General features: G+C 35.7%; 2 long non-coding RNA genes across 2 annotated transcripts; one reads left to right on the forward strand and one right to left on the reverse strand.

Moving 5' to 3' along the window:
• Positions 1 to 648: 648 nt before the first annotated feature.
• Positions 649 to 11387, reverse strand: LOC125185008 (uncharacterized). Its single transcript, XR_007169815.2, has 3 exons — positions 11279 to 11387; positions 3970 to 4151; positions 649 to 1059 (listed from the first exon to the last, which is right to left on the reverse strand). It is a non-coding gene; the product is annotated as an uncharacterized lncRNA (long non-coding RNA).
• Positions 11388 to 11577: 190 nt separating this feature from the next.
• On the forward strand, positions 11578 to 21460 carry LOC136790159 (uncharacterized). Its single transcript, XR_010829593.1, has 4 exons — positions 11578 to 11683; positions 14051 to 14149; positions 14642 to 14722; positions 21333 to 21460. It is a non-coding gene; the product is annotated as an uncharacterized lncRNA (long non-coding RNA).
• The last annotated feature ends 481 nt before the right edge of the window (positions 21461 to 21941 follow it).

Consider the following 21941-nt stretch of genomic DNA (forward strand, 5'->3'; position numbering starts at 1 on the left):
AGCTCTGGGCCCCCCCGTACAAGAAGCCCATGGATGTATTAGAATGAGTGCAAAGGAGGGCCATGACGATGGTCAAAGGGCTAGAGCACCTCTCCTGTGAAGATAGTCTGAGAGAGTTGGGGTTGTTCAGCCTGGGGAAGAGAAGGCTGCAAGGAGACCTTATAGCAGCCTTACAGTACCTAAAGGGAGCCTACAGGAAAGCTTTATCAGGGAGTATAGTGATAGAAGAAGGGGTAATGGCTTTAAACTAAAAGAGGGGAGAATTAAATTAGAAATTAGGAGGAAATTCTTCACTCAGAGTGTGGTGAGGCACTGGAACAGGTTGCCCACAGCAGTTGTGGATGTCCCATCCTTGGAAGTGTTCTAGGCCAGGTTGGATGGGGTTTTAAGCAACCTGGTTTAGTGGGAGGTGTCCCTGTCCATAGCAAGGGGGTTGCAACGGGTGAACTTTAAGGTCCATTCCAATCTAAAGCATTCTATAATTTTATGAATTCTATAAAATGTGCATGTATTTATTGAAATTGTTCATGCTTATTCTCAAAATAAGTAACAATCTGGAAAGGGTACAAGTAGAGAGCAGATTAACATTTCTAGGAACTGTGGTTGTGTAAAGTGAATTAAATGATGCTGCCAGGGCAGCTGGGAAGAAGCATGGTAGGTGGATTAAAAGAGGAGCATTGGGCTTTGATCACAAAATATATATATATATATATATATTTAGCTACTGTTAGATGAATATGAACTTTACAAATGTTTTAATACACTTATAATTGATCAGGTATGTTTACATTTTACATATTGTTTTATTAACATAGATGAAATACTCTTACAAGTTCTTTTTTGGGTTCAAGTTACTCTGATTCAGGTAAGATACTTGCATTGTAGCTGTGATGGTGTGATAATGTAGTAGTAGTACTGATGATAGTATAAAAGTTGCAGAATGAAATCTTCCAGCTATGTTGTGGAATAATTCAGCTTCAGAAGGTTCCCCAAGATGTATACATTTTTGAACAAGTTTCATCATGTTGTTCTTCAAAGCTTATATTGAGTGAAGGAGACCTGATGAAAATCACAATAAGCTTTAGCTTTGCAGGAAAGTTTTTGTTATAATAATAATTAAATCAGCTACTCTTTGCCCCCTGGATTCTGCTTAATAATCCTATGAGTGTGATGTTTCATGAGCAGTTCAGCTGCTTTGAACCATCTCAGAAAGCTAAACAGCAATAGAAAACCAAAATGAAAGAGTAATTTTCTGCTGTGTTAGGTTTCTGAACAGCAATCATATGTGCACCAGTGCAAGACAAAGGATGAGGCTGTATCGTTTCCACAGTAATTCTAATGCACCTTCTCAGTCAAATATCACTAGAGTACCAAGCAATAGATGGACCTTAAGTATGCCGATAACCAGCTGCTGAGTCTGTCTTTGGGCTAGGGTGATTGATGAATTTTTAAAAGGGAACTGTTGCATTAACAAAAAGAAAAATTTGTTGCCTATTTTATTTTCTTAGATTTTAAATTACCCCATTGTTATTGGATTAATATTAAACAAAGTATAACTCTTAGTATGGATGCCTAGCACAGCAAAAGAAAATCAAATCCATAAATAAATAAATAAATAAATAAATAAATTAGAAGAGAGGTGGTTTTGGTGGGAAAAAATCAATATGGAAACCTTGTTCAACTGTTAATTAAAAAATAAAAAATAATAATTTTGATTTTCCTTTTATTTCACAGCAGGAACAAGTTTTCATTCTTTCAATTTTATTTTGTTTTTGTTTTGTTTTGTTTTTCATTTCAATGATATCAAATAAAGTACTATTGGAATAAGTCGTGTAGGTTCTCTGTTTCCCCTGGCTGATATTCTTTCATTATAGGTGCTTAAAATATATTATAGCTTAATTGTTTTCCTATGTGTCTGGACTTTAAAACTGGAAATTTTGTAAATGTCATCAGAATAAGAAACTATTAAATTCACTGTCTACTGAATTTGAACTGGTCTTATTTTAGTTCCTCTCATAAAACAACCCAGACATTTAGAACTGTGTATTAGTCTACCACATCTTAGTGATGCATTGCCTTGGACAGAAGTACCTCATCCTGTGTTAGATGAAATTATATTGGCATCCTGGCCTTGAACCATTCAGTGTTGAAGGCTCATTGGCTTTGATATGCTTAGGCCAGCTGACGGATGGTAGTGTGCTTCAGAATTCCCTGTATTTTACATGCATAGTTAATTAATCTCATTCATATGGTTATTCTTAAAACAAACACTATTTTTTTTTTTAAGTATAACTAAATTTTAAGTTATTGCTACATTTGCCACATTCAATCCTAGTTTATCTGCAATCTTGGGATCTAGGCATATATTTAGGAAGAATTGGGGAAAAAAATGCACAGCTTTCTGCAGTAAATTCATTTTAAAATGGATAGATTTGTTTTGTCAGAGATGACAGGGATTAAGGTCCCCCAATCACTTTAGCTAGAAATATTTTTTCTTCCTACTCACAGTCTCCTTGCCCCCACCAACAAACATTCATACAAATAGGCTGAAAATGTTATTGCATGAGTAATGATGTCTTATGAGGGCTGCATTTTCCTAGCAGTTGTTTAAGTGCAATTATGTAGTCAGTATATGAAACTCTTTTTGGCTTAACCACAACAGTTGTGGAGGTGACTTAATAAAGACTGTGCTTATTTAAATTAACACCACAACCTTTTAGGATATCGAGTGGAATGACAAAGAAAGAGATGATGTAAAAGATGACCCAGGTGTAAATCCCATCTAACTCATGCTCTTCTGTGCATTGAGGAGCATAGTTTTCCAGTTTTAGGCATTTAAGGGATAAATTACTCATAATTGGATGCAGGTTTGTACACTCAAATTTCCCATATTATTTCAACACATGCAAGAAAACTGGGTGAATTTTTTCACTGCTGAATATGAAAGTCAAGAAGCCCTCCATATCCAGGAATTTGGAACTGCACCAAAATTCTGGAGGCTATCATCTGAAATGTTTTTTTATATTCCTACTAATCTAATTTCCACTACCTGGAAATAAAAAAGGATTTTCACCCCTCAGTATGTAACTTGACTCAACGCATATTAATTGTATTCCACTGTTGCAAGTATCACAGGATGGTACTAAAGATATTATGAGGAATGAAACTGAGATTTTTGTGCATCCCTCATCTAGATTACCTTTCTTCAGAGAAGAATATATCGTAGCCAGAACACGAGTTTGCAATTCATTAGTATGTTGTGTGGCTGAAATACAAAGCACAGCTTGGACAACAGCAATATTTAACAGTCCTCTGTAATGTCTTTCCTTTTGAGATAGATTTACAGTGTTGTTTTTTTTTGTTGTTGTTGTTGTTTGTTTGTTTTGTTTGTTTTGTTTTGTGTTTTATCTCCCCACAACATTTTTAAGAGACTCAGTTCTTTTAATCTTCATAAAGGCTTTTACTGTGCTTTTGTTCAAATATAACCAGTCATGTTGGAGCACTTCAGTTTCAGGAGACTTCCTTTCCTCTTCGTGTAATTTATAAATGTAATAAAACCCTGCAAATAAAGATCTTAGAAGCTGTAAACATTATGGCTTCATTAAGCTGCATTTTTGAAGCAGGAAAAGCTACCAAGTAATACATAGAAAGTCCTAGGTTTCCTATGACATCTGTAAGCCTATCAAAAGATTTGAAAATCAGATTGAAAGACAGGTAGGGTTTATTTCATAAAATTCAATTTCTCTCATCTTTCTTTTATCTATTCTTAATCCCTAACAGATCATATAATCCAACTATTATTTCCAGGGCAATATTTGCACAGTTATCATCAAAACCTTTGCACAAATCATTTTATAGGTGTATGGTTTGTAGAATATTCTGGCTATCATTTCTTAAACATTATGTCTGCCTTTTTGTCCATTTGTACAAACACACATGTAAACTTTTATCATCATCTGTGAATCCTACCTCTTTGCAGATTCTTTTTCACTCACTCACTCTTTATTTTTTTTTTCCCCAGCAGGGACAGGTGCATGTCTTCCACTTTTGCTGTTATTTGTTTGGTTTTGTTGTTGCTTACTACTGCACATATTTCTTATCCAAGTATTTCTTCAGTTGCATATTTTAGTGCTTAATGGGGTAAAATGCCACTGAAATAAAATAGATTTTTTTTATCATTTCTTAGATAAGGATTTGCAATGTTCCTAAGTGTATGAAAATTGTGAAGTGCACCCTTTACTTGAGGTTTTGTTTTGATTTTTATTCTTTAATTGCAAACAAAATCTAAGTATAAAAGCAGTTAAAGTAAAATCAGTAGAATAAATATAGTTGATTGAAGGTGCTGTTGAAAGCATATAATGCCAGCTCTGCATGTGATTTCAAATCTATACTTCTCATATAATACTCCATACCCACAAGCAAGAAAAATCCTAGCTTTTTTTCTCTAGATAAGGTCTATGGTTCCTAGCTTTTAACAGTTAAAATATTTTAACCAGAAAAATATTCACATTAAATGTTCAGATGGTTTTCTGCTTAAATAATCATTTCTAGTAATGGTGAGGAAACCACATATTCTACCTAGCCTGAAATTTGCCTTATTCCAGGCACTAACATTAATATTGTTAACAGTGTTAGAAAATCAGTGTATGTGTATTTCTGCTGCATGAAGCCACAATATTCAAACTTTGCTCAACCCAGAGAAGGACTAGACTTATTTGGACTTCATGGATTTGCAAACATTTGAAAGTCTTGTGTAAATGATGTTTTCTATGTGAGTTATAGCACAGGTTCCTATGTTTAACTAGCACTGCTAGAGGGATTGCATGTTCGCATGATGTATGGGGCAAATAAAGAAAAAAGAACATTCCCAATTCACATTTGAAAATGTCCAGAAGTTTAAAGTGTACTTAATCTCAAACTTTTTTTTTTTTTTTTAATTTGTTACTATCCTCTCTGCAAAGTAAGCCAGACAATGAATTTGATAGGGGGGAAAGAATAGAAAAGAGAAAGTACAACATGCATTATGTCCTAAGGGCAAGCTGTCATGCAGAGCACTGTATCATTCTCGTTTTAAGGTCTTCCGCTAGAGGAGTATTAGTCTTGACAGGGTTTTCCCTTCTATCTCATTAGAGACAGAGCAAACCTGCTGAGATGCAGGTTTTCACATCTTATAATTCTTGCCTAGAGTGAAGGAATGAAAAAGATCTCATCACAATGAAGATTCCCTGAATACCAGTTCTGTGAAACTGGTCTGCCTGGTGTTAACAGGCAGTGTTAGCAGCAACACAATGTTACTTGATTTGCTTTTCTTTAGAGAAAAGGACTCTTGCATTTTCTAGAGAAGCAGCAGTGCTGGAAATCTCTATGTACCTCAATACTCTCAGAGCATCCTACTATCAGGGTAGTGCTACAGACTTCTCACCTTCCCTCTTCCTTTCCTTCCTCTTTTTAGTCTATTTCTTCATCTATCTTTCTTAAGTGTCTGCAGCTTAAGTCTGTTCTTGCTGGACACATAGCATTAATTCCAATTAAAAATTAAATATGGTGGCATCAATGTCTTCTTTGCCATTTGCTATACAGTAAAACAATATTTGCTGATACTGAGAAATTCTCATTGGTGTGTAAGGTCAGGGCTTGGACTGAATCTTTGTCAAAAAACCTTGCTTTCATAACTGTAATAAAAACAGGAATTTGTAATGAATACTCTGTATGAACTGCATATTCCAATCTCTTGCCACAGGAAGCAGCACAACCTCTTGTCTAGGGGTTGCAAAGCAGATAGGGAACATGTTAATATATGTTTATATGTATATATTTAAAAGTATATTGAAAAAAAGAAAAAAAAGACAAAGATTGGATGAAAAAAGTGAAACTGGGGGGGGGGGGGAAGAAAAGATGTGCTTAGCTCAGCATTACAAAGAACAAGTGTTTTCTCTCTACCTTCAAACACTCTCTCAAACACTTAATTTTTTTAACTTTTTTTTACATTTGTTTTTTTTTAAATCTTCTTCAAATGCCCAGGCTGGTCCATGCCCACTTACAAACTTACAAGATGGTGAGGCACTCCTAGAGCTCTAGCTGGGGCTACAGCAGGAGTTTCCAGGAACAGCTGACAGCCTGTGCTGCACAGTGCTTCTGAATCTCTATTGTACTGATGCACCAGCGCTGTCTGTAGTTACCCGTGTAAGCAAATGCTATCCAAGCTGAGGCCAGGATTTAGTGGAGAAATCAGGGGTCCTTCATAAATCTAAGTAATTGGCAACTGTTATGTCAACATCTAATAGCATTTCCAAGCTATAAAAAACAGTTCCAGCTCCTTGTATCAAAAGTGTTTTGAAATGAGAAACAAACGAACAAACAAAACAGACTGTTTAAGACTACATTGGTAATTATTTCACTCTGATCTGTATGACACTTATCTACTTCCCAAAGTCTAATACAAGTTGATAGATCTAAATAACCCAAAAATACAAAGAACATATCATTCTTTAATATGCCTTTTTACTTAGCGTCGAGGTTAGTCCTCAGAGCAGGAATAGGTTTATCCTTCTGTTCAAATGTTATTTGCCACACAGGTGGGATTAAAAACAAACAAAAAAACACCACCAACCAACCAACCAACCAACCAACCAACCAACCAACAAAAACATCTTTTGTGTTTAGTGATGGGAAAATAAAGATATTAGAGTTTTTGATTAATTTCTTCCACTTGGTGTTTTGGTTACCTTTGACAGCTCACGGAGTTGCAAGGCGTCAAAGTTCTTAGGTCAGAAAAAAACATTATTTCTAGTGTGGCAGGTCAAGCCTTGTCAGGTAGTCTCATAAAATTTGTAGCACTAAATTATATCTATTGAAAAGATAATTTACCAGTTTAAAAGTTAAGTTGGTGAGCTTTCTTTTCTCCTTTGGGTTGTCTTCCCATACCCAAACATCTGAGTTCTCGTAACAGCTGGTATTTTTATTGTAGGTTTAGTGATGTTCGGTAAGTGGTAATATGGGAGGTGTTTCTGGATCACTTTACTACATGTGTACAAAATTTGTTGTGCTTCTTTGATATTAAATTTGTATTTGAAATATTTGTATGCATTTCTTTTATAGAGATGTTTTATATTGTGTCTTTTCCCTTTAGATTATTTTTTCTTGTGACAAATCAATGATAAAAATATAAAGATTGTTTCAAAAAAAAGAAAAAACTTTTTGTGCCAAGGAATCATTAGCAACTTCAAATATATTCTAGCTTTTGTGCACATTCTGAAATCATTCCAGGATCTATACATATTATTCTTCCTGATGTATTAGTTTTGATTTTTTCCATTGTAATGTGTATTGCATTCTTTAGTTTAGGATTCTGGAGGTTAGATTTTTTATTTTTATTTTTATTTTTATTTTTATATTTTTATTTTTATTTTTATTATTTATTTTTATTTTTTTTCCCTAATGCATTAAAGGAACAACTGACATTTAATGAAGTAAACTGGAAAATATCAGTATATATTTTTCACCATAGATATTTTTGCCACCCCCCCCCCCCAACAATTTTGTTTCAATTCAAAATTTAGTTGGCTTTTCTATAAAAATATAAATGCATGGTGGAAGGAACTGGAAATATCAGAAAAGTTGGACTTCACTTATGGATCTTTCCAGTTATTTGAATTAGGAGGAGTTGGTGTAACCAGGAAATGCCTTCATGTGTCAGGTCTAACTGGAAGTGACCAAAGAGCAGCAAATTTACCTGATGGAGTGGAGAGAATGGAACCAAGATATCCAAATGACTTTAGATATGCAATGATGTGTAAGTTTAGGTTTTTGAAGTGACCACACCATTTAATTTGGACTCTAATTCTGTAATGTGGTCAACACACAGACAATTTTATTCCAAGAGTCAGGGACCTATGCAAGACTAAGTAATGATAAGTAGTGTTGAGTTTATTTGTTTATTATTATTATTATTATTATTATTAATGACAGATTTTAAATGAATATATTGTTTTGTAGTTTATGGATACATTGTTATTGACTTGTTGTTGACCAAAGTCTGTGTTCTTTTAACAATCATTTGACTCATTCATTTACTGAAATTTCAGTAGATTTATCCAAATTTCTAAATGTTCAAATTAGTGTTGTAACATTCTGTCTCTGTATGATGCAGAATTCATAAAATCTCCCAGGATTAAAATATCTGTAGTATTTATAGTATTTTTGCATCTGTGCTTACTGGAAACATTCTAATGCTTTTTCCTAAAAGTACAGTGTTTATGATTATGAGAGGATCATTAGTAGACTAAGATAAAAATAAAAGTTTTAGGTTTTATAAACTGAAGAAATTGTTTCTATTTGCATGAAGTATCTTATCTATCCTTGTTCAAGTATATAAGCCTTATTTTTGACTGCAATAGAGTATTATGTGTTTAGTTTTGTTTCGTTTTCCTATAAAAGTCTCACTGCAGCAATAAAGTGTCCCTGTGCAAGCTGAGTCACTGTTAGCTGCCATCCATTCAATATAAATAAATAAATAAACGTTTTTATTTTGCTGTAACATTTATTATGTAGTTTTCTAATGAGTAAAGACCTCTGATGTAAAAAGATGCCCTGAACTAAATTCATCCTTCTAATGTGGCTGTGATAATTAAAAGGGGCTCTATTGGGGTTATGTGGGAAGGTAGCAGGGGTCATGCAGGGGTGGCCTCTGTGAGCAGAGCCCAGCAGCTGCCCCATGTCAGACCAGAGCCAGCTCCAGTCAGCTCCAAAGGGACCCACAGCTGGCCAGAGCCAAGCCAGGGAGTGATGCTGGTTGGGCCTCTGGGAGAGCAGATTGAAGGAAGGAAAAAAAAAAAACAACAACCAAACAAAAACCTGTGCAACAGCAGCTGGGAGAGAAAGGCGTGAGAACCAGCCCTGCAGACCCCAAGGCCAGTGAAGAAGGAGGGCAGGAGGTTCTCCAGGCACGCAGCAGCAGTTCCCCTGCAGCCTGTGGAGAGGCCCCTGGTGGAGCAGGCTGTCCCCCTGCAGCCCATGGGTCCCACATGGAGCAGATCTCCACGCTGCAGCCCGTGGAGGAGCCCCCGGTGGAGCAGGTGGATGTGGCCTGGAGGAGGCTGCGGCCCATGGAGAGCCCCCGCAGGAGCAGGCCCCGGGCCGGAGCTGCAGCCCGTGGAGAGGAGCCCACGCAGGAGCACGGGGTCTGGGGGGAGCTGCTGCCCGTGGGGGACCCGTGCTGGAGCAGTTTGCTCCTGACAGATGGACTCCGTGGTACGGAGCCGTGTGGGAGCAGTTCTTGAAGAGCTGTTGCCTGTAGGCAGCCCCCACAGGATCAGTTTGGGAAGGATGGCATCCCGTGGGAGGGACCCCACGTGGAGCAGGGGCAGAGAGTGATCATGAAGGAGCAGCAGAGATGAAGCATTAGGGACTGACCACAGCCCCCATTCCCTGTTCCCCTGCACCGCTTGGGGTGAGAAGGTAGAAGAGGGTGGATGGGGGAGAGGTGTTTTTAGTTTGCTTTCAGTTTCATGCTGTTCTAGTCTGTTAGTAATAGGCAATAAATTACATCAATCTATCCATGTTAAGCTTGGTTTGCCCTTGATGATAATTGGTGAGCAATCTCCTTGTCCTTATCTCAACCCTTGAGCCCTTTCCGTCATATTTTCTCCCCCTTTTTCTTTGAGGGGGGGGAGTGAGAGAGGTGGAGTGCAGCTGTCCCGCAGGATAAAACCACCACAGGTGCATTGATTGCAATAGAAAATAATATCTTATTAGTTTCCATGTGTAAATGGAACTATGCCTCTGAATGTTGCTTGTCCTCTAAATTAAGAACATTTTCTCAGCACTGGGGCATTTCCTGGACAATGCTTTTGCTAAAAAACAAACAAACAAAGTTACCATAACAAATGTAGAATAACATTAGAATTAAACCTGTTACTTTTTCTCTCTCTCTTTGTTACAGTAAAATATTTGACAGTAATGAAGATCTGAAAGTTATATTCTAAAATTGGCCAAAAAAAAAAAAAAAATCCCTCTTCTCTGTTAATTCAATTTTGTCCATTTGGGGGAATATTTGAAGTGATTCATGTTTCAGAGCTTATGGTGAGAGAGCAGCTGAATCCTATTACAGAAGTGACAACCTGTTTGTCCAGACAAGATGCCTGTCAAGCCAAGTTTGTCTAATCACTGATGTTCTGAATGGAGAATGTGATGGGAGGTGATTGATGCACGATCTCCACAATCATTTCTCATTCTACCTGGTAAGTCAACAACTTGTCAGTGTGAGAAAATAAGCATGTTATAGGGTAAGATGCTGGTCACACAGATAAGCAGAAAGGATTCTACTGTCACCTATGGCAACTTGAGTCTTTGGGTATTCACAGCTGGCAGAATTCTCTCCATGTTTCAGTATAGTAGGAGACCCATCTAAGGTAAGAACTTAACTTCATTTTATATTAATATTCTTCATTTTCAGCAATGTATTTAGGGTAATTTAGAACTCCAGTTATATGGAAAGTGAGATATATTCTGCTGAATTATAAGTTTTTTTACAACAGTTGTTTGACTAGCCATACTATGGAATTTATATTTGAAAAAACTTTTATCCAGAGAGTTTGTTAGCAAAGATAGAGCCATTGTGAATGACAGGTACTAAAGAAGACTAATGATGAGGAAGAATTGGATAGCAAAGAAGCAGTTTGCAGTTTATAAGCATTTTATGAAAAATAATATGAAATATAAACATTGTCTTTCATCATCTGAATATACAAGTTAAACATATCTCTCTCTCCCTAAGATTAGACTAAACCTGTGAGAACTGTGAGGTTGCAAGGAGCCTTTCACCTCCTGTTGAAGGCTGACATAATTGCTGACATTACCCCCAAGTTCAATTTATTTTCTTTCCCCATTTGAAAAATACCAATTCCTATGGAAGTTGATGTTCTAGCTTTCAAAAGATGCTACTAAATGGGAATTATCAATAGCTTTGGTACTAATACTTTGCCCCAAACTAGAGCACATCAATAAATGCTACAGTTCTTTTCCAGTTATGGATGAGGAATGGGACACAATATGTTGAGCTAGGAGAGCACCAGATTACACACAATTCCTATGACATCTGTCATTTTGGTCCATCTGAATATCTTTCAGATATTCATTATATATGAATACCTGGTACATTACAGCTGCATACAATACAGCAATCACAATACAACTTATGCAGTTGTCAAAAGTCACACACAGAATGTTTGTCAGAAGAGCACCCAGAAATATTGGCCTTTAATCTCCCACATAAACTGACCGTGTCTGCTGGGTCTGGCTGGGAAGGAGTTAATTTTCCCTGCAGGAGCCCATACAGTGATATACGCTGCACTTGTAGCTGGAACAGCACTGATATCACACCAGTGTTTTGTCTATTGTTGCACAATACTGGTACCGCATGAGGACTTCCTCCAAGCCCCCAAGAGTCAGCAGACTGGGGGTGGGCAAGAGATGGGGACATCACCAGGGCAGCTAACCTAAACCGATCAAAGGGATATTCCATGCAATATGATGTCACACTCAGTAATAAAAGGTGGGGAAGGGAAAGGAGGGGGCTGGGGGCTCTCGTGGTAGAAGCATCTGTCTTCCCGAACAACCGCTACACATATTGAGGCCCTGCTTCCCAGGATGTGGCTGATCATCGCTCGTTGATGGGAAGTAGAGAGTAACTGCTTTTCTCTGTGCTTCCACACAGCCTTTTTTTTTTTTTTTTTCTCCCTTTCTCCTTTAATTAAACCATCCTTATCTCAAACCTTGAGTCCTTTTTATGTTATAATTTCTCCCCCTTCCTCTTTGAGAAGGGGGAGTGAGAGAGCGGCTGTGGTGGAACCTGGCTGCCCACCTGAGTAAAACCACCACACCCTGTCTGTATTTTATGTGAAAAATATTGCTTCTATTTAAATAAACAGTTTCCCTACTTTAGAATTTTATGAAATAATGTAAATATTTTTTGAAATCACTCTTCTTTTTTTCAGCAGAATATCAAAAATCCAAAGTTAATTGTAGCCAATATGTGTGAGTCTCTGATGACTTGTAGCCAATATGTGTGAGTCTCTGCTGACTTGTTCATATTATAAATTCTTACACTAAGGGAAAATCATATTCATTTTAATTGTTGCACTGTTATGAATGTACAAATTCAGTTTGGGTGAATAACAGTTTCTTGGATGACTTAGTGAGTGTGAGAATGGAGACAAAGTATTAAGATTACTTGATCATTTTAGCATCACAGGTAGACAGAATCACCTTGCTGGGCTGCCTTGACTCATGTAGCTGTAAAATAATGTCAATACTGGTCTAACCAAAAGCCCACCTTGTCAGTACCCTCTCTTCAGAAGTTTCAAATGACTACTGGAAGAGTATTAGTAACATAGCAGTATTATAATGATCTTTTCTTTTGCAGCATCCAGGAGGGAAAACTTGTTTACGGACTTCTGGGCAAGGATTTTTAATAAACACTGTCAGCCTAATCCTCTGGATTCTTCTATTTTTAACTCACTTACGAATGTGACCAAAAGAACAGTCTATGGAAATGATTTCCACACCTATGTTAAAAATAAATAAATAAAGACAGAGAGAGAGAGAGAAAGAGAGAGAGAGAGAGAGAGAGAGAGAGAGAGCACCACAAAACAAATGAAAAGGGGAAAAAATGAAAAAGAAAAAAGACACCTTCCTCTGGCTAATTTTAAACTTTCCACTTGAAAATGATAATTTAATTTGGTGACCCTCAAATCATGCTTTGAGGAAGAAGCTCAATTAATAATTTTTTTTCAAGATAAAGTTCAAAGATGAGTAAAAGAACTGATGATTTTGACACTGTTTTCTTCTTTACACTTGCTACAGACTATATCTGTGCTCACAAACATGTAACAGAAAAATTTTAATCTTTGGAATAATAATAAGGCTTGACTTCATAGAACATGCCACGAACAAGAATTTAGTAATTCAAAGTATTGTCTGTTTTACTTTTTAACTGACAAGAGGAGTCTACTTTACTCCTAACTGCAAAAAAAAAAAAAACTGCTCTGCCTTGTCTTTCACCTTCTTAAGTATTGAAATCTCAGGCCTGAGCATATTGAACACAGCTCACAAAGAATTTAGTGAAATCCTCCATCTCTTTTGAGACAAAAGAAATTAATTTCAGAGTGATTTGGAAAGACAGCACTTGGAACTCAAGGCTGTTGTGACATTTTTTTGGTGTAATAGTCTACTAAAAGTAAACTTTTATCAATGTATTTGTTAGGTTTTGAAAAACTTTCTTTGATTTGAGAATTTAAATACCAATTAATTTCACACCATACTTCTTTCATTTCCTAATAGTTTTGGTACTGTTGAATCCAAGCTCTGCAGTTAACAAACCTCCCCCTAACTTTTTGGAAAGCATGTTCTCCACAAGTATGGCCAGAAAGAGTTCCTTCACAATTGCACTGAGCTGAGCTGCAGTCAAAGGCACCTGAAGAAACATATATAGTGCAGGATGTAGTCATGTTGTTTTAAGTCTTTAACAGACAGAGGACAGGTGTCATGAAATAAATCTGAGAAGAAATAATCTCCTTATGTTGAGTCTATTTTGCCCGTAACAGTAATTGTTGAGTGATCTTCCTGTCCTTATCTCAATCCTTGAGCCCTTTCCATTGTATTTTTCTCCCTTTTCCTTTGAGGAGTGGGAGTGAGAGAGAGGTTGTGGTGGAGTTCAGCTGCCCAGCTGGGTAAAACTGCCACATATACACAAATGCATATCTATACTATATACTTTTATTTTAATTTGATATTCTAGAAGGTTAAATAAATGATCCTGAAAAGATGAAGCATATACAATTCATACTAGGATCTGTTAGTTCTTATTTGTTCTATACTTTTATATATATATAGTGCTACTTCTAGTTCTAGGAAGGCCAAGGGTTTTGCACCAACAGAACTCTTGTGTAACATTCAAATTTACATGAATGTGGCTAGGTATAACAATTTTTTAATATAATCGAAGTTTTTGACATGATGTCTAGCTTAAACTAATTTGACATATTTTTCATAGGAGCACAGAAAGGAGAGTCGAAGATTAGAATGGTTCTATCCCTCCTCCCTCCTGCTATCACTTTTATTTTTCCAACACAGGACATGCCATCAAAAGAAGGTATGGCTACAAGTATACAAGTCAGTTTATGCAATCAAAGCAAAATTAATGAAGTATTTTAAAGAACAGGCAAAGACGACACTCCCCCTTCCCCAGTATTAAATGTGTTCATTGTTAGTATTTTTCTCATATGAAAGTTAAGTGTATTAGCAAAGAAAAAAAAAGGGGGGGGGGGGGCTTGAAGATATTTCTTTGCATTTTTTTTAGGTAAATACTTGTAATGGTACTACTTCATAAACTTGCTATTTATCAGGTTTCTTCACAGCTGTTTTCTATTAAAAAGTGCGTCAGCCTCACAAGCTTCCTTCTAGTTAAGCCAGTTAGGTGACTTACTTTCTCTAGTATTTACCTTAAAGTAGAACAGTATAAAATATTTAAATATTTCTCCTGAAAGATCAAACAAAAAGATTACCTTTCTCCTTTAAAATAGCAAAACTCTTTTACTCTTTTTTTTTTTCTCTTCTCTTTCCCCTGACTTTATCTGATTTCCAGAATGCATTTCGCATCTTGAATTCCATAAGTCGCCAGCTGGCAGAGACACTGGAAATTCAAAGACTGTTCTTCATACTTGTGGTAAGATGAATTCTGGAACTAATGTTTCCTGTTGTGCTGCTTCTGAACACGACTGTAAGTCTGGAGGTGAAAGCTGACAATGTCATCTGGTGTGTTTCCCAACAGACAAAGGGTACCTCTGCTTGCCAAAGCCTATTTGAAAAGAATAGGCTTGCTAAATCTAAGCACAGGAGAGGACCTCTCTCTTTGCCAGCATGAAAGGTCAGATGAAATCCTCATCTCTGCTTACCAGCAGGGGCCTCTCCTGCCTGGCCCTTCGTTCATCTGTGTAGCTTGAGATGCTTCTCATTCTTGGTTTGCTTTAAAAATATTTTATAGCACTTGAAATTAATTTCATTTGAGAAGTTTAAGCTTCACATTTTTTAGAGTTATATAAAGAAGATCCCTGAAAAGCTTTCAAAGCCCGCATTTAGTGTTTGTCCTTCCTGGCAGACACTGTCTGCTAGTACTTCTGCCTTGCGAAGACTGTCTCCCATTTCCTCTCTTTCCTAATGCTTTGGTAAACATGGATAAACAGTAGACTCATATAGGACAATTCTCTGAGGGTACTAAACTCTTGCCAGTAGCACAGCATGTCTTCATCAGAACTATTACACTTCTGAATAGCAAATGCCAATACTTCCCTATCCAGAGAAACAATGACAACAGGAACTGAAAAGCAGAGTTTTGCCCATGTTTGTTAAATCATTCACTCACCTTTTCTGAAATATTTAAATGAGTTGATGGCCAACCATAAATTGGTGCAATATTACGGAATTAGGAAAAAAAAAAAGTGTCTGCATGGGTAGAAAAAAAAAAAACAACAAACTTTAATTGCTATCAATAGAATTATATTTAATTGAAAATCTGTGTAGACATCTTCTTGACCTGAAGACTTTTGCCTCCAGTCCCTATTATTTGGAAACGTTTTGTTCTTCAAGCTTTTTATAGTCTTCCTTTCCTGAGGGTTTTGATTAATGCCTTTTTGAAAGGTATTTCTGCAATGATTCAGTCACATCACAGCATTGACATCTTGAACAAGATGTCTCAGACATCTCTAACCTACTGATGCCTCTAGGGTCGCATGGACTAGTCTTAAAACTTCCACGTTGAAACTGCTGATTATATTTGAGGTATTGAAGTAATGAACAGTTAGGCAGTGGAGAGGTAGTTGAGCTAGTTGATTTTTCTGACCAAATGATTTGTAGGTATTCATTTCAGCTGACGTGACTTAGTGCAGGCCTGTGGCTGCCCTATTTACCCTTGCTTTGTTCCTCTCCTACTCCTTGCCAGACAGTAGGAGATAGAAAACACAGTCATGCATGTTTGTTTCAAAATGACTGTTCAGAATTTATTTTAAGCCCAGGTCCAGAGCTTACAGACAGCTATTTTCCATTCGTTGATTTATCAGAAAATTATTAATGAATAAGATCCATCTGCATACCTAGGTCTAACATCTATTCTTAACATATTTTCCTACATTTGTTTAATTTGAATTCAAATGCTAATATACATAAACCTAATACACGTTTTCTGAGTCAGAAGCTAACTGAGCATTATGTTGACCAGTGTAATGTTATAAATGAAGACTTCAATTAATTTACTAGAATTAATTTGTTATGTAGAAAAGGCAGTGGTTTTGATTATCTGTAAGTTAGTTCATGTAGCTTCTAACTACATACAGAAATGTTCCGTATCAATAATTACAGTGGAAAGTTTTTTTAATTATCAAATAAAAACAGAAATAGTAAGTGAATTGATATATACAAACAGTAACAAATAATTTCTTATTTATAACCTTATCTTAAAAAGATTTCTGGTGATACTATTGTAATGGAACATTTCTATAATTAATTAAATGTCTACAACTGGGTCTAATTAGTATATTTTCAAAATAATTTGTCTTATAAGCCCAAAATAGAAGTATTTAGCAGAAAGGCCAGATTTTTTTTTCAAAATTTCTCAACATTAAAGAAACAATGCTACATATCATAATATATATTTAATCTCAAAGTTAAAACCAAACCAAACAACCAAACCAAACAACAACAAAACAAACAACAACAACAAAAATAATCTTTCTGTTTGTTTGTTTTTACTTTGATAAACATGTAAAGGTAAATCGTAATGAAAAATATGATTTTGTTCCTCTTTTACCAATCTGGATATTGCTTAGACTATCCCTCCCAATGAGCTAATCAAGCTCCCTCTCTCTGACAGGCTGGGAAAGAGAAAAGTGTATACTTGTAGATACTAGGAATGTGCTTGGAGCAGTGGTGCTGTATGCATAACCAAGCACCAAGTATTTGCCAGAAAACTCTTGACTAGTTGTTCGTTGGGATTGACTGGAAAGCTTTTTGTGATTTATTAGTGTAAAACACATTTGTAGCTGTCTGACTTAATGGAGGCTTCAATACCTGGAACACAGAGAACATCACTATTGTGAGTTTAAACACAGAGTACTTAACCAGAGAGACCAGGGTACAGAAAGCAGGCAGCAGTAGGGCAAAGAGAGAAAAGATTAGATCTCAGATTTCTCAGTAATGGCTATATTCATTATTTCTGGTAGACTGAGAGAGACTTCCTTCTCTTAGATAAAAGGTTGGAAATACTTTATTTCCTGGTCTAATTCCTAATAGTAATGTGGTGTTAGTGTTCCACATATCAACGAAATGACTGTTGAAAATTAAATAAGTTTACTTTCCCCTCTTGTATTTTCTAGCCTTTCATCCTTGATCTGGGAAGGTTTTTAGGTTGATCATAATGCTTAAGTCTTTTAGGTGCTGTTACCCTCTGTAGTGAGCATATAGATTGGGAAGCATATACTTCTGTCTTTCTCTACCTGCTTGGAAGAAGATGGTGTTTTCTGGGAAGTTCCACCAAGAAGTTTTGGAATGGACCTTGATCATGAAGGGTCCACCTTTAGGAACTGGGTAATTCAGAGAAATTATAAGACATATAGCCAGGAAAAAAAACCAAACAATTAATCTCAGGAAAAAAAAAAAAAAAACTCAATAAGAGATTATTTAGGAAACTGGGTGGAGCTTGAGGACAGAAAGAGAAGTTGGCATCTTTCTGCATATGTTATGCTGTGTGGACTAGTAGAGAACAGCAAACAAATCCTTGTGTCATTTGAAAAGACCAGATGAGCATCCCAGTTTTTGGTATTCTACAAATGGAGGATACACTCTAGCAGTTACTATAATAGCTACTTAAAGGGGAGTTCCTCTTGGTTACTAAGAAATTTGGAGGTTTCAGAAAGCTTACTGGTGGGAATTATAATTTGAATCCCTTATAATATTAATGCTTCTTATATCACGTTTATATGTGATATAATAAAAATGTTATGCTAGTAAAAAGAAAAAAAAAAACAAACGTTTCAGAGCACAACAGTATTTTAGTGGGACATTGTGTAGTTAGGGCAGGGACCTCATTTCTGCTCTACTCTGATAGCTGTATTTTATCCCAGGAAACCACAGGGCCCTACAGCAATATCATGGAGTTCACAGCAGCATGCATTGCAGACAGAAAAATAGAGTGTAACAGCATCTAGTAATGTGATGTTATGACTGCTTGGAGTTTTGATATTACACATCATAGCTCTCTTAGAAATGGTTAAGCTTTATAATACCTGATGTGGAGTGAGGGACCAGACAAAACTGGTCAGCTGTCACATTTTAGTTTTCCAGATACTCCTTAACAAAAGTCTTGTCCACTTTGCTAAAGTCCTATTTTACCTCCTAATTTACCTCTTACAAGGTCCTCTGCTATCGACTGTCTTAAGAGTAGCTACATGACTTGAAAGCTGCTGATTCTTCTTGTGGAGGAGAAGCTGTCATCAACCCCCTTGACAAAGAGTTCCATGCTCATCCAGAACTTTTCTGCCCCTGCAACTACTAACATACTATGTTTTTTTTGTTTGTTTTGTTGTGTTTTTGTTTTGTTTTAATTGCATTAAAAATGCCACTACAGCATAAAAAGCACTGTAATGCTAATTAATATTATATGCTGGATAACAAGACCTCAGACAAAATGCAGGGCCAGTTTCCCAATGCATCTAATGATTATTTTTTTTTGAGAAGTTTTTTATTTTATTTTATTGTGTTGCTACACTATGATCAGAAAAAGAGAAGCTACTTCATCTTAAAAAAAAAAAGTTTCAAAACAGCACAGCCACTGAACTTTCAGTATACAAAACAATTTCTATATTCCATAACTCCTATGTTTTCCTATTTTTCTCATGAGAGAAGGCTATTAAACTGAAATACTGTCTGCTTACAATAATATTAAATTATTACTAATATTAAAAAGTCTGAAGAGAAAATGTGATAGCACTGGGTATTTTGTTCTAAGTATCACAATGTTTTCTGCTGTGCTATATAACAGTGTTTTTTGTTTGTTTATTTTTGGTGGTGGTGATGGTGTTTGTTTTTTTTTTTAGTTTTGTTGTTTTTATCAGTCTCTTTTAACATTGGAATAAATTTCCCTTCAATATTTTAAGCATGCCAAAGCTAATGGAAATAAAATCACTGTCAATTAGCAATAATATTTTTGGAAAATATATTTTTAACTGGAAAGATTGCTCATTTTTTCTTAACTTTTAAAAATAGCTGACGTATGCATAAATGTGCTTTAAAAAAGCACAGGCAAAAGTAAAGACTTTTCAGTAACAGCGTTGATGTAAATGACTCGTTTTTATTCATTGCAAAGAACATATATAACATATATGCATATTCAACATGTTAGCTTACTGACATAGCTGTTTCAACTAGTGTATTTTAGCTGAGGAGCACTATTTTGTTAATCTGGAAGTTAGGTCTTGTGATTGGGTAAACACATCTTGCTGTTTATTCGTAAAATAGGACTTTTCCTTTTTGATGAGTGTCAAATATAGTTCAGCTTGCTGCCAGATGTTTATGAAAAAAAAAAGACAGAAATGACTTCATATAAACATTTGTGGCTCTGCAATACCAATAGCTTACCAGTTTTCAGATCAAGTTTCCTGTATGATCTCATCCTTACACAATTCGCTTCCAGTATTAAAACTCTACTATTAAATAAATAAATAAATCTGAAATCTCATGCAATGAAGAGAAACAAATAATTACTAAGGAATAGTTGCACTTAGGCCGTGCATTAGGCAGTGTAATGTTCCTGGTGTCTGCAACACATCTCACTCCAGTGAGAAATATTTATGGAGTCTATTTTTTATTTTTATTTTTTGTATGGTAAAAGCAGCTTACTGGTAAATTGTCCTTAACAGACTGCAGAATCTTGCACTGTGTTTTAACAGTCATAACAAAAGCAGCGTCAGATGAGACACTGAAAAAAGACAGATAGTAAAAGCAAACATTTCTCAATGCAAATAAAATAAAATCAGACAATACAACTATGCATGTCTATATATACACTGTCTGAACAAGAGCATGAATACCATGATAAAAGGCTGTGAAAGGAATATGCTTCAAAGGCAAGAAGAAAATTTCTGATAAAATGCTGATTGTGAAATCCTGTTGGAATTCACCTTGATTTAAATGGATCAGCATTTTACATAGATCATGTGTACAGGTTGTACTTTGAAATACTTTTCATATGTTGTTACTAAAAATATTGCCCGGTTTTTGCTTGGGAGGATTTCAGTCACAATGTCTGACTTTTTTTCCTGGTCAAACCAAAATGACCTCTGTAATTGGTTTAGTTTTTTGTATCGCATTGACTACATTTTCCCTGGTCATTTGTGACAGCGTAAAAAGCACTTTGTTCTCGTCTCTTTTTTTTTTTTTTTTTTCCCCATATGGCTTCAAGAAAATAAAATACAAACCATGAGAACACTATCTACTCTTATCTTTGACAAAATGCACATCAGAATGGGAATAAGTTACAGAAAGCCCAAACTGGTAGAAACCTGTAATGAGTCATTCTCTTTGTTATGTTGAGATTAGATTACTACAAGCTCTAATATGCATTTTTTCTTTACTTTTAAGTGGTAAATTGGCCCTAAAATTTTATACAGAGAGAAAGTATCCGTTCAACTTCATAAATTTGTAGGAATCTTCTTTTTGCTATTTCTAAACAACTTCTACTGGTAGTTCTGAGATGTTTGCTCTCGTATATGAAAATATATGAACACTTTATAAATATTTGATCCATGTAGGCATGTTATGTATAATTTCAGCCTGTATAGTGGAGATTTCTTCTATTTTTTTTTGTTTTGTTTAGCTAAATAAGCTCATTAACTTCTTAATTTAAAAGTTCTAACATCTGCAGTGAGACTTCAGACAGTAACCATGGTGTGAATGACAAAAAACAGAAAAACTTTTCTATGTTATTCAAAACAACTTATTTACTGATTTTGAAGAATTTGTACATCCCATACTGGGTCTGCTCAAGGGCTGATCTTGCTTCCAATGCATGTTAACAGGATGAAGGGAGAGGAGGACAGCTGACCTGTCAGTTCAGTGATGCAATTTCAGGATGTAGTCTTGTGTATTTGTTGATGAGTCTATAATGGAACATTATAACAAAGATGATGAATATACTCGTATTGTTTTGTTTGTTTGTTTAATAAAAAGAAAATTGAGTTTTATTAAACCACACAATTCTGACTGATTTACGGATCTCTTGTTTTCAGATCTTGCAGATGACCAAGTAACAGTGCAAGTCCTTCTAGTATTCAACAGCTGCTCTCCAGATGTTGTGCTTTCATCTGTTCCATAATCTCAGCTTTTCAGGTTTATCAATCAACTGCCTCTGATAGGCATATAATTCATTTGCATAATTAAAATCAATTGGAGGAGTAGCATTTCAAAATAAATAATGTGTTTTCCTCTTCATATCAGTATAAATCAAGCTTAATGCAAGTAAGGTCAATATAATTGTAGCACAGTAGGGTTGATCTCAATGAAAGATGATCCTTACTTTGGTTTGTCTGCTGAATGATAAGGTATAAATCCTTCATGTCTAGATTTGATTTATTTTATAAGTAATAAGAAATCAGCTTTAACTTTTATAGTTTATCTTCAGATCTAACTGGAAAACAGTAAAGAGATTCATAAAATATTTGTTTAATCATAATTATTAAAATACCCATGGTACATTTTGATGGGATTTTATACTAGGACACTGCGTGGTGCATTTATTTCTTCTGCAATGGAGAAAGCCTGAATATTACTCATCTGAGCAATCAGTATCACTATACGTTTTACGTATATTCAAATAATATTCAAACCTATTTCTCTCC

The sequence above is a fragment of the Anser cygnoides genome, chromosome 2 (assembly GCF_040182565.1).
Source record: "Anser cygnoides isolate HZ-2024a breed goose chromosome 2, Taihu_goose_T2T_genome, whole genome shotgun sequence".
Lineage (NCBI taxonomy): Eukaryota > Metazoa > Chordata > Aves > Anseriformes > Anatidae > Anser > Anser cygnoides.